This window comes from Lactuca saligna, chromosome 1, assembly GCF_052625555.1.
Source record: "Lactuca saligna cultivar CGN05327 chromosome 1, ASM5262555v1, whole genome shotgun sequence".
Lineage (NCBI taxonomy): Eukaryota > Viridiplantae > Streptophyta > Magnoliopsida > Asterales > Asteraceae > Lactuca > Lactuca saligna.
In genome coordinates, this window is record NC_136417.1 from 183,190,210 (window position 1) to 183,209,306 (window position 19,097).

The following is a 19,097-nucleotide window of genomic DNA, read 5'->3' on the forward strand; positions in this document are numbered from 1 at the left end:
AGTTCATAAGCTTTTATTAATAATCTTATTAGAAGTCTTTCACATGTAAATGTCGCGTTGTTTCAGAAAAATCCGATATTTTCCTCGAAATCCGAAAAAATGTAGCCTTACAACCAAAGACTAGAATGTATGAAAAGTCATCGTTTCTTAGTAGGAAAGTTGTGAGTTTAAAATGAATTGGAAAGTAAATTTATTTTATCAACCTAAAACCTACTTTGGTTTTTATGCAACCCCGTAAACTTTATGAATTGTTGTCTCCCTAAGTGAGTCGCTATAATCATACTGTGACTATGTGAACCTGCCACAACGTTTCTCAGGCGTCGCGAAAATGAAATGACATTTGTCACCCGTAGACCTGCAGGTCCCACTGTAGCTAGCAGCGAGGTGTGGGGTGTCAAACCCAATATAGATCTATATACAAGTATCACGTTCTCCCTCAAGGAGATTCTGATTATAACTACCAGGAATTATATCCCGCACTCGGACGTACGGGGAGAGAGAGAGAGAGTCTCACCATAGGTTAACAAGTTTACTTGAAATGTGTGTGAATATAAATCTTTCTTGTATGAATGTACCCTTTTTGTACGAGTGCGTTGAGTGATGTATCATAAACTATACCTATTATAGTTTATCTAAAATGTACGTAATATGTATGAATTCTTTTATGGAAATGTATTAGTATTGTGAATTTATCAAACTATACATTTTATAGTCTAATAATACGTGTTCCAAAATGAATGAATAATATTTAATATTTAATATGAATGTCTTAATTCCAGTTCATAATGATAAACTAACACGGAAACGCATTCAAATATTAGAACTTATGATTATACACTTTGCTCAACATAATACAAAGTGTTATGATATTTACATGCTGTTGGCTAACTTTAGCCATTCTGCCCTGTATTTGGAAAAATCATAGAAAAATCATACGAAGTCGAAAACTAGATCCGTAAATTCTGAGAGTTCACAAAATGTGTCTAGTTTGCTCATAAATTTTATCTCAATTTATAATGACCTCTAACTTGGGTGAAAAAGTCCAAAATCACAGACTGGTTCGGATTGTTGTTTGAAATGATAGGCAGTTTTGTAAAAATCGCCATAAATTGTAGAAAAATCGTATGGAGATGTGCAAGTAGCCATTTTAAAGCTAAAAACTTGAACTATTTTCACCTTGTACAGTTTTGAAAACAAAAATGTGTAAGATGCTCAAAACAGTCCGTGAATAGAGTTGAACTTTTCTGATGAAGGCTGTTAGAAAACTTTTGATAGGTTCTTAGTGTTTTAACTTGTATTCATCCCCCTAAAAACTTGAGAAATCATGAAAATGTAGGGGTATGAACTCACCTTGAGTGATTTCAGTAGATGATTGTTGAAGAATGGAAGTGTTTAATTCAAGAACACTTGGAGATGCCTTGAAGGTTTTCGAGAATCTAACATCATAGTTAGGGAGTTTGTGTAAGCAACCAAAGATTTGAGTAGAATGAAGTGAAATAATAATAGGGAGGATGAATTTTTACTTACTAAGTGTGGAAGAACACTTGAATCCAGCCTTGGATCTCGAAAATTTGTGTAGAAGAGTTTGAGAGAAAAAGTGATGTTTGTTACTTAGTGGAATGAGAGAAATGAGAGAAAATGAGGAGTGTGGTTGATTGTTCCAGCTCAAAAACGTGGGAGTGAGTGAAATTTGAGTGTAAGGGAACATTGAAGTGACATAGGTAAGGTGGGGAGGTATGGCTGGTCATAGAGTGGGTGTGGGGTGGTTGCTTGTGACTTTGATTTTTTATTTTTTATTTTTATTTTTATTTTATTTATTTATTTATTTTTTTTTAAACTAGCAAGGCACAATGGAATATATTACTCCTATAAAGAAAATTGACTCAATCAAGGACGATTTCACAATTAAAGTTCGGATCATACGTCTTTGGACTCAAAAGTCAAGAACAATGTCTTATAATAGTCTATATCCCATTTTTAGTTTAATTTTCTAAATATATGTGTGGTTGTCTATGTGTGTGTATCTCTTTAAAAATTCTGCAATTTCATCATTTTATGACCCCCATTTGCGAAGTTGAGTATTTATTTCCAAAAATGCGAAACTCCAGGGACAATATTTGAAATCTTCTGTTTTCTTCCCCAATTCGCATTCTACTGTGAAATACTTCGCATCTTCATTCTTACACCCTTCGCATCCCTTCGCATTAATCACCTTCGCATTTTCATTCTTACACCCTTCGCATTCCCTTCGCATTAATCACCTTCGCATTTTCATTCTTACACCCTTCGCATCCCTTCGCATTAATCACCTTCGCATTTTCATTCTTACACCCTTCGCATCCCTTCGCATTAATCACCTTCGCATTTTCATTCTTACACCCTTCGCATTCGCGTTTTTCTTCACGAATCATCCCTCAATCATCAATCCAATTGCGAATCAAAAACTGATATGTTCTTGCTTTATCGATTCATCGACTACACTCATACAAATGCGAACAATACTCAATTTCAAAATCGATTGAAACTTATAGCAAAGCTAAATCCAACTTCGCATTAATCACCTTCGCATTTTAACCTAATTGATCAAATGCGATTCACAAAATTTTTTTTTTTTTTTATTCCAGATGCGAACACAGCTTAGTTCTTGATTAGTACGAAGGCTTAGGAAATTTTTAACACAAACTTTTCTCCTGTGATGTTTTCCCATTAACATAGCAAGTTATACAACACGAACATAACACTAACCCTAATACACAAGGTTTAATAGAGTTGACCGGCTTGACTTGATGACTTGACTTGACTCAAGATTGACGATTGTCACATCCTCCACTCGCGTATCTCTGTGGAGTGTTACCGAGGACGTTCCTCCAATCTAAAGAATAACAAATTTACAAGTAATAATATGGAAAAATCCTGTTTTATGAATGACATGAAATCCTTTGTGAAATATAAAATATAACATTTTATAATGAGTTTCACAATTAGTTAGATAACTAACTCTGCAAGTTAAACGGTAAGTAATACGATTTTCTGTGTTAAAAGCATACTGAATAAGTAACATTTCATACGAAATAATAAGTTTTTAGTATAAGATTTCTTGTACTTTTGCTTGTATTCGCCCCCCTGGAAACATGAAAAACATGGAAAAAGGTGTAGGGGTATGAACTTACCAAACGAAAATGTCTCAGGTAGGATGCTAAGTGTTAGTTTATGGCCGTAAACTCATGGGTGGTGTGTTTTTGGTTGCTCAATGGTCTTATATCACTTGGAGGATTAAGCTAGGTTCAATTCTAGGGCATAGGCAGTGACTATGTCTTCAAATGGATCATTTCGGGGAGTTCACGGCTGTAAACATAGAGTTTACTGCCATAAAATCTTACTTGCCCCTTCATTACATGCTTTGATGGTTCTACATTAAGCATACATGTTTCTAGTCCTTTATACAAGCCATGGAGGGAAGTTAGGGCACCATTTGGCCTCCTTATGGGAGTTTACGGCCAAGGGACCAATCCTTGGGGGGTTTATGGCCGTAATCTCTTAAGGTCTTGGTTTCTTTGATGATTAAGGTCCCTACTTCGATGGTGGTTGATTCTAGATATTAATCCAAGCCATAGGACGTGTTTAAGGGCAATTTAACACCTTAAACAGGTGTTTACGGCCTATGAAGAGGTGTTTACGGTCCAAGAATGTTCCTGGGCAGTAAAATCATGTTTACTCCCCTTATGACATGTTTTTGGTGTTCTAAGATCACTCAAGCAAGTCCCTAAGCCATAGCTAAGCACTAGAAAGGATTTTGAAGGGTTTTGGGGCTTCAAAACCCCACTTATGGGTGTTTACAGTTTGAGGATGTTCATTGGGCGTAAACACATGATTTTGAGGCTTTTGGATGATTTAAACACAAATTTGCATGAATAACATGTTAAACAAGAAGCTAGGATAGATCACTTACGATTTTGGAGTTTGAAAGGGATGTTTTTGGATCAAAATCGGCTTTTAGAGAGAGAGAGTAGAGAGAGAGACTGATATGAGTGGGAAACGCTTTAAATGTGACCACTTAATCTCTTATTTAAGGTTTTAGTTTTCGGCCCGGTGGAAATCCACCCGATACCGACGTTAAACGGAGCTGATGGTCGTACCCGATTAAATGTTCATAACCCGACTTCATCGTAATTAAAAACTTTTCAAAGGGATATCAAGAGTGTTTCATGCGTTCCTAATTCATTTGGATACTAATGAAGTCATAATAACAGTTTTATTTAATTAACCTAATCCAAAATGTTAACGGAAAAATTTGATAAAGACGAGTTTTATTAACCGAAATGGATTACAGCGACGGAACAAATTTCAGGTTCTCACATTGCAGTAGTATTGTCCCATAATAGTAAAAGCATAGGACACATACGTGTAGCAAGGAAGTCACAATCCTTCGGGTTTGGTTGAGAGTTGTTTCCCTGTTATCATATGGGTTATCTGAGAACTCTCCAGCGTGTTAGCAGAATCGAGATTGCAAGACGTTTTGAGACTAGATCTGGATTAGGATCGGGAGCTGGTAGCTAGGATAGGCCAGTAATATCAGAGGATCATGTTAGTGAGATCATCCAAGAGGAGGTGATTGAGATTTCCCGGGGACAGTTGTCGGAGATGTTTGGGAGTATCTAGACCGTCACGGTTGAGTATTTTGATGAGCATTATTCCGCCATTGCTGAGACAGCTGTTGCAACAACTTTAACAGCTGTAACGGTGACAGGAGGACGAGCTGGTCAAACTTTGCAGTACCGAGACTTGTTACTAGGACATATTCTCATGAGCACAGGACTGTAGTTACTTAGGATCAAGGAGATGTTCCGTACACGTTACATTCTATGGGTTAAGCGGGAAATGTTGGCAAAGTGTTTCTAGATTTGTGGCTTCGGGGGTTTTGCTCCAGGTCGGAATGTGAGTCGCGGGGACTCCGGAAGGGAGTGATGATTATCTTCCGCTGGAGTTATGTAGTTGGAAGTAGAATGGTTAATTGATGGTTTAGAATGTTGTTTTCTAGGGAAAGGATTGTGCCCTTTCAGTTTACGAGATCGATGGAGTGACCAGACTTGGGACCCCAGGATCAGATTGTATTCCAACTTGGGATCAGTTAGTTGTAGGGGCTTGCGACATTATTCCACTAATGGTAAGAGTAGGTAGGTCGATTTGGCATGATTATCTTGTGAGGCATACATGATTATGGACCTGACCCATTGGAGCTAAGATCCCATTCACCTTGGATATCTTGTATCGGTTGATAAGGATTTATTAAACTTTTGGGATTCGAGACTATGTCCTGGGAGTAGTTTGTAGCCTGGTATAGGGCAGAGGCTGTTTCAGATACTGCAGTTCAGTTATACACAACTGAGTTGTTGAGTGAGTTAGTGTGCGAGACCCTGAATGATAAGAATTCTGGAGCCCGAGAGCTAGAGATTTGTTTGGAGCACCTTGGGAAGAGGGTATTAGGTAGGAGGCCTAGGAATAGGGTCCCACATGATGGTTATTCAGCATTTTCAGGATTCAGTGGTTTTAGTAACTGTTATTGATTATGGTTGAGAGTGCCAATGGAAGTAGCTCATTGCTGAGATATTAGTTGGAGAACCTATGTTTAGGTCTTCTAGATTTAAGTGTGGGTTCATTCTATTATCAGAACTGTCTGTTTCACTTGGATTCACGAAGTGTTCAACTAGTTCTTAGAAGTGCATGATCACTTGGTATTGGCTGGTAATGGAGCACTAGTTGCGAAGTGTATGTTATCTTCGAATTGATCATTGGAAAGTGAGAAGGATTGTGAAGTCTCCAACTTTCATATATTCTGAGGACTTAGTCGAATCTAAGTGGGGGAGAGTTATCCTGAGATTCAGAAGCCGGAGCGGTTTGGAACTAGGATAAGTTTCGTATTTCTATCAGGTAGGATGGTGGCCCAAGTGGCTGTTTGTTTTGAGGGTTGTGTGAGTTACGAGTTCGGTAAAACTCCCCTGCATGTGTGTCGCGTCTTCTCGGTTGTTGATAATAGAATTTGGGGACTCAGGTTTGGATTCTAGTCATGTGTTAAGTTCAGTTCTGGTTTTCGGTCGAATGTGTGCTCAAATCTGCGGGTTTTTGGATTGTTAGATTGAGGGAAATGTATCGAATTGCGGTTGTGTTAGGGTGAAAGTGTTGTAAGACTATGAAGGGTAACTGCAATATTCACAGATTCTTTCAGATTATTAACCCAGGGAGGGCTAATTCATAAGACTGTAGCTAGACCATGATATGATTGGAATCAAGAAACGGTAGGTCATTGGAAACCGGGCATGATGTAAGACTACTGTTATTCTGGTAGCATTCAACTTGTGCATTGGATTCAGTGGTCACAGGTTATCAGGCTATTGCGATCAGATGGATCAAAAGGATTGATGGAGCCATGAGAGACGATATAGTTAGGGAAGTTATTGCTAGTCGAAGTTTCCTCCAGAGGTCGCTTGCAACAACTGTAAGATTTCTCATTGGCTCACCAACTGGGTGGGAATCCGGTATACCGCATGACTTTTCTGTTAAGTATTAGTGTAATGTAAGGAATTCGTTTATCACCAGATTTCAGGACCCTGCGAGGGTTGGATATGGTTGACTAGGAAAGGTTGTGGTATGATTGTAGTTGTGGCCATGTAGTTCAAGTTTTCTGGCGTGCAAGGAAGGGTATGAAACGATTTCAAGAACAAAATCAAATTTAAGTGGGGGAGAGTTGTAACATCCCATTTAAAATAGAATATTTAAATAATAAACCTGGAACAAGAGAAGTAATTTTTATTATTAATTTAGATAGTTATAGCCCTAAATCAAATAATAATTAATGGGGTGCTACTTTCAGGATGCCAAGTGACATGATTTAGAGTCTCAGGGTTAGAGTGTAATTGTTGGATTTCTTTTTTCAAAAGATTCTCAAAGTGGAGGGCTATTTGGTAACATAAGGACTTAATATGAAAGAATCATGGATGTTGGGGGCTACTTTGTAAACTATGGCCTAATATTGAAAAGAAATCGGAAAGCAGGGACCAAAGGTGTTCTTTGGACGCGAAGTTTACGTGATCGATTATTAAACTCGTCTCCTTGAACCACCACTAAACCCTAAAACTAATCTCTAAAATTCAGCCGCCAACTTCACCTCACCTCCCTCTAGCCAGCACCACCCTTTCACTTCTGTTCTCCGGCCGACAGGACAACCAACGAATATCGCTGCCCACCCCTGCTGAGAAAGTTGCTAACCTTCTCCTTCTCCATCCCTTCTTCTTGCTATTATCCACGGCCAGTATCTGGTTTGGTTGCGTTGCCTCTGTGTCCAACTATTGAAGATGGAGCCGTCAACGAGCAAATACCGCCTGTTGTTGCCGCTGCTGGACTATACCGAACAGGTCATGGTAGCTCCAATCGATTCTTCTTCTATTTTGTTTCAGCTTTTACCAATGTCTGTCATCTGCTGCTACCTCCTGTGCAATTATTTTCTACTCTGGTCCACATTAACCATCCGAAGGGTGGTTTTTGTGTGTGTGTGCTCAGCTAGTGTGTCACAAGTTTTTGTATGCTTGGGTTGCTGATCATAGCGTGGTTTCTCGCTAGACAAAACAGCCCGAGAAAGCCACGATGCCGGCTAACCATGGTGGATGCCGCCGTAAACGCCGTTGTTGCTGCCATTTCATGCCATCTTCGCCTCCTTACACCACCAGGTGGATGGCTGGACTCCTTTTATGAATATAAGACATGTTTGTATGTGTGTGTGTTTATCATAGTATGTGTTTGTGTGTGTGTTTAATTGGGTTTTTTGTTGTATGTTGTAATCGGTAAAGGAATATAAAAAGGAAAACTCAAAACACCACTTTAATGTGGTGGCTGCCACCACCAACCGCGATGTTAGGTGGTAGTGTGCTTGTTTGTGTTTGGTTTCGTTTGGGATGCTTGGAAATTTTCAATACAAAAATCATAACCACGACCACGAGGTGGTGGCCGCCACCATAAACCATCATTGACCACCACTACTCGAGGTGGTAGTGGGTGGTTCCTGACTTGTTTAACCCTAATGGGCCCAACAAAACCCAAATTGACCTAAAAGCCCAACCATCTGAATAATAGGCTAATATTGGGTTGGAAACCCTAATTAGCATTCGGAAAACACTAATGTCATGAAACCTTAATTTTGGGGATTGATCCGGACCAGCACTGGAATTATTTAATAAATTTAAATATTAGTTAATAATCATTGGCAAAATTAACCTAAGGCAATATTGGACATAATGGATTATGTAACACCGTAAATTTTCAGACCACAATTTTCATGTTTAAAACACATAAAACTCATATATTGTATTTCACAAAAAGGATAAGTGCCTCAATTTTCAACATAAGTCCACAAACAAAAGTCAAATCCCAGAATCTTGAACATAATCCCAAACAAGTGTGTACAATCATGTCGACGCTTTCTCGCGGTCCTAAGAAGTACCTGAAACACATATCACACAGCATGGTAAACAAGAAGCTTAGTGAGTTTGCCAAAATAACACATATACTAATAATAAGCCTTTCACAGCCATAGATTGACATGCACCCTTTCGTTACATGCATCTCGGTGTGGACCCTCCGGTCTCACAGCTCAGTTTGGACCCTCCGGTCCTGTCTCGGTGGAAATCATCGGGTCCCACAACTCAGTTTGGACCCTCCAGTCCAAACTGAGTAAACACAGAATATAACATATATATCACATAGACAAATGCTTAATATCACATACCTCAACTAAGCACATAAGACCTGTAACAACCTAAATTTTCAAAACAAAATTTTCATTTCATAAACATGTTTTCATCCAAATCAAGTCATCAAAATCCAATGTATCATGTTATCATACAAAACATATAAACCCCAAGATCATAAATAAATCATCCGCTTGTGTGTACAGATCACACCGACGCCTTCCCACGGTCCTCGCTAGTACCTGAAACACATAACACAATAACTGGAAGCATAAATGCTTAGTGAGTTCCCCAAAATACTACTTACGCACATACGCCCTTCCAAGCCATGACCTTCCGGTCCATGTGTCTCAGGGGACTTCCGTCTCGAACCGGTAAACCTTCCGGTCCTACCCGTATCGACCTTGCGGTCAACATCACAATGCCTTCCAGCCCATACGTAAATGCCTTTCGGCCCATATCAAGCAAAGCATACATAGCACATGCATACGGTTAACTTATTCATATACAATGTATATAACTCATATCATATCCGAACTTTCGGTCACACATAAATACCCTTCCGGGTACAGTATAGTGAGAAGTCTCACCTCATAGGAAGTCTAGAATCTCACGTGCTCGCTATCTCTGAATCTCGAAACGAAGACACAACCCCGCCTAATCATAATGAAATATCATTCTAATTAATATAGACTTCTAAGACTAGGCTTCACCCTTTTTATTATTCCTCAGAGGGGTAAAAGACCATTTCACCCCTCCTTGACTCAATGTCCACATGTTGACCAGACCCTAAAAGTCAACAAAAGTCAACATACCACAGTACGTGGGGCGTACCGGCTTCTATACGCGGGGCGTACTTCGATGAACCACAATCGGGGTCTCAACCCCTTACACTGCGCGTATTGGGAGTTACGCCCAGCGTAATTCCCTGATTCAGCCACACCTTATTTTTGGTCTTAAATGGTTAAGCACTTTTTCAAATTCTAGATCCATCTCTCGTTAAGTTTCCTAACCCATAAAGTTGGAAACATCAAGCCTTGGCATGGCTGTAAAGGTTCCTACACTCTCTAATACCTTTCCTTTTTAACTCAAAGGATCTAAATCTCATGCATGGTTGATCATTTACGTCAATGGAGACTACTTGCTCATAAAGTCTCCATCTTTGGGACCAAAACCCTAGAAATTGGTCCAAGAGCATACCATAACAACTATATGGCAAGATCTGAACTTTTTACCTCAGGAAGAAGCTCCAACCTTTGCTATCCACAGATCTACACTTGTACAACAACTTCTAGCCTCCACAATGGACTCCTCTTCTCTTTTGATACCTTGAAATGACACCTCAAAGCTTAGAACACTCACACTCAAGCTATAAACGAAGGAACAACTCTCTTAGGGTTTCTTTCTAAGGGATGGTGGCTGAGGAACCAAGTTGTCTTATTCCTTTTATAGCCAACAACCCAATTTAGGGTTTTGGGTCTGAACCGGTTACTCCCTGCGTAATCTTGGGTACGCCCAACGTACCCGGGTGATAACGCGTTTTAATGAGGCGCGCGAGTACGCACAGTGTACTCCTTGTACGCCTAGCATACTCGCCCAACCCAAAGTCCCAAAAATTAACAATTAAATAAATGATGAAGGCTAAATGGTTGTACCTGAATTTCAGGCTGTTACAATTCTCCCCCACTAGAACCAGACTTCGTCCCCGGAGTCTTATAACGAAAATAATTCCAGATCCTTCTCCCACATCCCCGACTCGGACTCCCACGTCAGCTCGGACCCCTTCCGATGCTACCACTGCACTTGCACAAAGGGCACTTCCTTGTTTCTCATAACCTTAACCTTTCGATCCCTAATAGCCACCGGTCTCTCAACATAGTTCAGGCCTGCATCCACCTGAATATCCTCTAATGGTACTACTGCCGACTCATCGGCTATACACCTCCTCAACTACGACACATGAAAGGTGTCATGAATCTGGCCCAACTCCGCAGGTAGATCCAAACGGTAGGCTACCGTGCCTACTCTTGCGATTACCCTAAAAGGTCCAATATATCGAGGTCCCAACTTGCCCCTCTTCCTGAATCAAATCACTATTTTCCATGGAGAGACCTTTAAGAGTACAGGGTCACCAACCTGAAACTCGAGCTCGGATCGACACCTGTCCGCATAACTCTTTTGGCGACTCTGAGTGGTCAACAATCTTTGCCTAACCTGTTGTATCTGCTCTATCGTCTGAATTACAATCTTCGTAATACGCATTACCCGTTGCCCCACCTCTCCACAGCAGATGGGGTCCGACACATCCTCCCATACAACAGCTCAAAAGGTTGCATACTAGTGCTCGAATGATGGCTGTTGTTGTACGAAAACTCTACCAAGGGTAAATAGGCATCCCAACTCCCTCCAAAATCCAAAACACATGCTCAGAGCATATGCTCGATCGTCTGAATCGTCCGCTCACTCTGTCCATCCGTCTGTGGGTGGTATGCGGTACTGAAGTGCAGCCTCGTACCAAACTCCTCGTGACACTTCTTCCAAAATCTGGAAGTAAATCGTACGTCCAGATCTGAAACAATAAACATCGGAACCCTCCCTCACATATAACTCTGCCAACCTCTCAATAGAAGAGCTCTCACTGATAGCCAGAAAATGAATGCTCTTTGTCAGTCTATCCACAATCACCCAAATTGCATGGACCCCTCTCGCAGTCCTTGGCAATTTTGTGATAAAATCCATGGTGATCTATTCCCATTTCCACTCGGGAATCTCTAGCGGCTGCAACTTACTACAGGGCCACCAATACTCCCTTTTTAGGTCCAAAATACATCTTAGTAGCCCTGGGATGAATTGAGAACTTCGGTCAATGTGATTCTTCCATCAAAATGGTACGCGTCCCGCCCACAAACGGTACCCAAATCCGACCCTGAAATGTCATAAGTCCCTGACTATCGGTAATGAATTCCGATACCTGTTGGACAACTCGCTGCCTCTTTCGGTTTTTTGGTCTCTCAGCCTCAGCCTGGGCCCCTCGGATGGTGTTCAATACCGGAGTCATCACTGTCAACCTCATACAAACGTCTCTGATCAGGGCGCTCTCCGTCCTACGGCTCAACGCATCAGCTACGACATTAGCCTTGCCCAGGTGGTACAGGATCTCACAATCATAATCCTTCACCACATCCAACCATCTCCTCTGGCGCATAATCAGGTTTGGCTGATCCATCAAGTACTTCAGACTCTTGTGGTCCGTGTATATGGTACACCAAACCCCATATAGATAGTGTCGCTAGATCTTGAGGGCAAACACCATAGCCCCCAGCTCTAGATCGTGGGTGGGATATGTCGACTCATGAGGCTTCAGCTGCCTCGATGCATACTCTATAACGTGCCCTCTCTGCATAAGCGTTGCCCCTAACCCAGATATTGATGCATCACAAAATACCACAAAATCCTCCATCCCTTCCGGGAGTGCGAGCACCGGGGCCTCGCACAACTTCTGGCGAAGTGTCTCAAATGAGGACTGCTACTCCGGACCCCATGAAAATGCAACACCCTTCTAGGTCACCTTGGTAAGCGGCACAAAGATCTTGGAGAAATCCCTAATAAACCTCCGATAATAGCCGGCCAATCTCAGAAAACTCCTAATCTCAGTGGGTGATCTCGGCACCTCCCATCTCATCACTGCCTCGATTTTGGCCGGATCGACGAATATCCCATTCTGGTTAACAAGATGCCCTAGGAACTGGACCTCCCGTAACCAGAAATCGCACTTGGAGAATTTGGCATACACACTCTCCGATATCAGAACTCCAAGGATTTCCCTCAAATGCTCCTCATGCTGCTCTCTAAACCTTGAATATACCAAAATATCATCAATGAATATGATCACCAACGAATCCAACCTCGACCTGCACACCCTGTTCATGAGATCCATGAACGCAGCTGGGGCATTGGTGAGTGCAAAAGGCATCACCACAAACTCATAATGTCCATAACGAGTTCAGAATGCAGTCTTCTGGATATCTTCATCCCGAACCCTCATCTGATGATAAACCGATCTGAAGTCAATCTTGGAGAACCAAGATGCCCCCTGAAATTGATCAAACATATCATCGATCCTAGGTAACGGATACCGGTTCTTAACCGTCAACTTTTTCAACTCCCGGTAATCGATACACATCCAGTGTGAATCATCCTTCTTTTTGATAAAAAGAATCAGTGCTCCCCAGGGTGAGCGAATCGGTCGAAAAAACCGCTTTCCCAACAACTCCTGAAGCTTCAAGGATAACTCCTGCATCTCTGGTGGAGCAAGGTGATAAGGCGCCTTGGCGATGGGTGCTGCTCCCGGAACTAGATCGATATGGAACTCCACTTGCCTTTTCGGAGGCATGCTCAGCAGTTCCTTGGGAAACACATCCAGAAACTCGCACACTACTGGAACCTCGTCAACCAAACTTGGCCTCCCCGTAGCCACTCGTGTGTCCATCACATAGGCTATGAATCCACTTCAGCCCTGCTGCAAACTCTGTCTCGCCCTGGCGGCCGAAGAAAATCTGACCCACATTGGGTCCCCTCGCCACACACAGTAAGCACTCCCCCACTAGGGCCTCGTATGGTCACCATCTGTCTCTCGCAGTCAATGACCACTCCAAACATACTCAACCTGTCCATGCCACGATGACATAGACATTTCCCATCGCAATAGGAACTAGATCTATAGGGAACTTGACACCAAAAATATCGACCACACATCCTTGAATCACGTCGGTGGCATATTTGGCTTTCTATTCTGATATGCAAACCCTCAGGGGTCGACTCATCACCTACCGCTCAATATTGATGTGCTGACTAAAAGCCACAGATACAAAAGACCAACTCGCACCCGAGTCAAATAATACCAAGGCAGATACAGAATTCACAAGAAAAGTATCTATGCATATCATGATATAAGCACAATATCTTAGCATAAAAGTAAATACACGAAAGAATACATACCAGCCCCGACATTGGGCGCCGTGCGGACCTCCTCCGCAGTCAACTGAAAAGCTCTCCCATGAGCCTTCGAAGCCTCGGCCTTTGCTGATCGAGTCTCGGTAACCTTAGAGCAGGCGCAGATTGCTGTGCTGATCCCTGGTGAAGTTGACAACACTCGGCCTTCCGATGGCCGATCTAGTTGCAATGGAAGCAAACCTTAAATCTTTTGGGGAAATCCCTGGCGATGTGCCCCTCCTTGCCACATTTGTAGCAAGCACCTGATCGACAGGCCCCCTCATGAGCCTTGCCGCACTTTTCGTATGCGGTCCTTCTGACCTCCCATCCTAGAATCAGTGGACTTGGTCCGCTTGGCTGCCGGCTGAGACTGAGCTGGCCGCTGATCCACCCGCTGAGACTCGGCCTCCTCCCTAGCCAAAGTCTCCAACTCGATCTCCCTCTTCCAGTCATTTTCCTGGAGCTCAGCAAATGTCAGGTATGTCGAGTTCGATACACACTCTCTAATGTCCCTCCTCAGAATTCCCAAATATCGGCTCATCCGTGCCTGCTCAGTGGACACCTGCTTAGGGTAGAACATCGCCCTCTCATGAAACTTCTGGGGTGACCACAACAACTAAGTCATTACCCTGCTTGAGGGTCAAGAACTCCTGAATCAACCGTTCCCTCTCCACCGGGGGAACATACTCGTCTCTGAACATAGTATTAAATCTATCCCAAGTCACTACTGAAATCTCCGCAAGAGTGAAGTTCTCCGTCACGAACTTCCACCAATCCTTCGCTCCTAGGCGGAGCTGGTTCAAAGCGAACCGTACCCTCAGATGCTCCGGACATGAACAAGTGTAGAAGCATCCCTCAATGTCAGCAATCCATCTCATTGTAGTGATCGAATCCTTCGTCCCATCAAAACTCGGGTGGCTTCTTGTTGCTGAACTCCCTGAATAGCAACAAGTCACCTCCCTGAGGTCTGGCAGCAGCAACAACTGCAGTAGCTGCAGCGGTTGCAGCCTCAGTCACCGCGGCGTACCGCTCATCGAAAGTCCCCAACAGCATGGTCTTGATAGAACCAAACATCTCCACAATCTCAGCCCGGATTGCCACAGCCACCTCATCGTGGATCACCTGACGAAGCTCCTCGTCACTCACACCGCTCATCCCAGGTGTAACACCCAAAGTTTGGAAAGCCATGAAAAGAAAGAAAACCCAATTTTAAGGGGAGACTCGGCGAGTCCAAGGAAGGACTCGGCGAGTCCAAGCGGGATTCGGGTCGAGGAGTAAGCGATCGACTCAGCGAGTCGGCCAAGGTGACTTGGCGAGTCTGGTCTAAGCGAGGAAAACCCTAAATCCAGGATTTGGACCCTATTTAAATGTCTCATTCTCTCCCCTAGGGTTCCTTTATTGCCTCTCTGACACAAAATACTAAACCCTAGCCGCCATAATCGTTTTGGAGCAAGATATACCCTTGGTGAAGCTTTTTGGAGCTTGAGAGAGAAGATAGTCATAGTGGAGCAAGAAGGGGGCCTTGGATCCAGAGTTGGTGGAACATTTCTAAGCATTTAAAGGTAATAAATCGTTACCTTCCCTCTTTTGTTTAATAAATCAACCTTGGCTATGTGATTTGGGGCTTTTATGCCATGCTTAAGAACTATTTCGAGTTAGAAGCCCAGATCTGAAGTTGCTACTTTAGATCTGAGTGTATCTTGGCCTAAAAAGTCATAAAGCATCTGTTCTTGGGTTGATAGTGAAGCCTCTTTTTCTTAAACCCTAGTTTGGATTGTTTTAAGCCTAGATCTCTTCATCTACACGTAAAGTTTGCCACTTTACGTGAAGGATGGGCCTTAGATCTATGTTTGGCTCGAAAATCCACTGCATGGATTAAGGACTGAATAGAATCGGCGAGTGCTTTGAGTGGAATCGGCAAGTAGTATGAAGATAGAGGCGAATTCGACGAGTTGGATGAACAACTCGGCGAGTCTGTTGAAGATTTCCTTGGACTCGGCGAGTCTGTTCTTGGACTCAACGAGTCTAGTCGCGAAACCCCAATCCCTACGAATCAAGTCTCAGATTAGAGAGTTGAGTGGGGACTCAGTTAGTTGGTCAGGACAGAACTCGGAAATCAGTAAACTCAGCGAGTCAGTAGACTGACTCGGCATGTAGGGTCAACATGGAAGGTTGACTTTGGCCAGGACTTTGACTGTGATCGAAGTTGAGTTAGTTGACTTTTAGAGGACTGTCAGGCTAAGTGTCGCTTTGTTATTGGTAGGTCGGAGAGTTAGAGGAGCAGCATTTCAAACGACGGTTGGTTAGCAGTCCGAGGGTTTCCAGCAGAATTCTGCAGTTCAGGTGAGTTTTCTTCCAGTAGGAACGGGTCTAAGGCCACAATGCCGGCCTGTTTAGCTAGCATTAGTTTTCGGACCTCGGTTCGATGCAGCAGTTAGTATGTTTGACGCCTTCGTGGCTCAGGCAGGTTTGTGTGTTATGTGTTCTGGGTTATGGCCCAAAGCAGTATGCAGTATGTGTTGTTGTGTTAATTGATATGTTATGCTATGCTATGTTCTGTTAGTTTCCAGACTTCGGTCTGATGCAGGGGGCAAGACCCTAGTTAGTCCGGACTTCGGTCCAATGCAGGGGACAAGGTCCCAGTCAGTTTCCGAACTTTGGTCCGATGCAGGGGGCAAGGCCCCAGTTAGTCCGGACCTCGGTCCGATGCAGTGGGCAAGGCCCAATATGTGCTTTATATGTTATTTTATAGTATGTGGTAGTTTGGCCGAGCTGACTAAGCTTCGTGCTTACAGTTTCAATTTTTGGTTTTAGGTACTCAGTTTTCAAAAGAGGAGCTCGGAGAGATTGCAGTGTACACACCATAGTCAGCTAGCCTAGGATGTTTTACTCTAATAATAAGTTTGTATTTCTAATTAATGTTACGAAATTATGTTATGATTTATGATACGATTTTTATGAATATGGTTTTAGTAATGTTTTAAAAAGAAAATTTTAGTTGTGATATTTGGGACGTTACAAGTTGGTATCAGAGCCTTGGTTTGAGAGATTTGGATACACTTCGAGTGTGTCTGAACTTAAACTAAGGAAATGGTAAAATGTTTTCAAAAGAAAAACATTTTCGAAAGAAATTTTTGAGAAAAGAAAGAGTTTTTGAAAAAGCAAAAAGAAAGTTTAGAAAGAAAAGAAATTTAAAAGGAGAAAAGGGTGTGGTGCATGCAATTAGCCTAGCTCAAGTAAGTACTCCCAAATTACCCACGCAAGTTTATGTGATGATTATCAGTTTTAGTTTTAGTTTCAGTAGAACAGCATGCTAATATAGGACTAAGGATCTAGGACGATGTCTTATGTGCCTGCATTATGTGTTTCAGCCTTATGAGAATTGCATGCTAGTATTGAGTAGAAAGTAGTAGGATAGCCTTTTAGGTTATGCCTGATAGTATGAGCTTATCATTGTATGCTACTACAAATTCTTGGTTAGGAGAATAGATTTGTTGGAGTATTTTCCTTGTCTAAATGCTGCTTGCTCTGTGCTTTGTGGGATTGCAAGTAATGGGAGTTAACTGTTAGGTGAATACATTAAGTCACATGTAATCAGGATTGGATAATCTTAGAGTGATAGATTTTACCCTATTACACAACTCTCATTTGAGTCTTAACCGTTGTAGGGATGAGTCCCTTACTCGAAGGCTTATCCGAGCCTCGTTACATGTGATGGTATTCAGGTAACAACTAATTGGCATTACAAGGAGACCTTCAGCAGTTGAGGACTGTTTGGGTGAAGTTAGAGGTTCCCTAGGGCATGCCTGGGATGAGAGTAGCAGAGATCAATAGCAGTAGAGTGACTTGGTGGAGTTGAGGTAACTCTTGAGGAAAGTACGGATAGATGTGGAAGGTAGTATGGGCCCGTACTACTGAAAGCAAAGGATCCATACTTGATTCAAGAGGGGCCGAGACAAAACCATAGAAATAGTAGAGCGTGTGAGAGATCCCTCAGCAACGGTGTGTATATTGATCATTAGTGTGTTATATTTTTCAGCATGGTGACTTTGCGCGAGATACCAGTTAGCAGTTCAGCTACCAGGGAGCGATCTGGGTCGGGCTCTGGAGCCGGGTAGCTTGACGATCAGATGAAGGATTTCATTTCCACAGAGATTATGCAGAACATTATCGATCAGACTCTAGTGATTTTCGGTTCAGTTAAAGAGGCCATTATGGAACTTATGGACAGTCATCTTGAGGCGTTTAGGGCCGGGGTGGTTTCAGGGCAGATTGGGGCTCGTATTGAGCCTGATTCTTATGAGGTTCAGGGAGATCCCATTTCCAACTTTTGCCATCAAGGGACAAGAGTGAGTAAGGCACCCTGTCTTCAAGAGAGACCATTGCATGATTGGATAGTTGAGGAGGTTTCGCGAGCCATTCGCGAGGGGTTGCCCGGCATGGTCGTGAGGATTATTGATAGGTTGACTACAAAGCTCCATGATCAGACAACAGTTGTTCAGATGATGGATGGGGTCGATAGGGTAGCTTAGGAGCAAGATCCGAGCAAGGAGTCGGAAAGGAAGATAAAAACAGATGGGACACAGGTTCGGGCAAAAGGCCCAAAGGGTTGGATTGGAGATCGAGGTACTATCAGAACCACAGTCGATGCGGGGAGTGTGGTAGGTCGCACTTCGTTGCGTGCAGGAGTGGTAGTGGTGGTGATTTGGGCTTCTTCAGATGCGGCCGAGTGGGTCATTTCAGTAGGGATTGTACTACTACCATCGCCCAGGGACTTGACCCGATATGTTTCCATTGCGGTTAGAGAGGCCACAACAAGGCCCACTGTCCAGGTGTGTATGCAGCAAAGCAGGTGATAGCTCCTGCATCTATGTCTTCGAGTACCACCAGCGGTTGCCGGGGCCGGGCATGGGTACCCACAGCTCGAAGCAGGTTGTACCGATTGATTGTAGTTAGGGTACAAGCAACGCCAGGTGTTGGAGGTATGTATCTTTTGCCAACCTGTCAATTATTATTCATGATATTATTGTTATGTTGCTGCAACGATATTTTTAAGCGTATGTATTGGGGTATCATATTACCTGTTTGCGACTGAGCTATATGCCATTGCATACCTTGGATGTTAGAATGATAGTTCGCGGTTGGCCCCCCTAGAACAGGCTACTCCGGATATAGTAATTGCGGCATGTACGTGTAATATTCAGAAGTGTCTCGCTACTTTCAGAAGGTGTCATTCGAGTACTGATCGGTTATATCATCGGTAGTGACAATCTAGAGCTTCTAGTGGAGCAGCTAGCGGTCAGTAAGGAAGTGAGTTGGAGAGATTCACCCTAAAATGCAGGTTCTCAGGGTGCAGTCACTAAAGCA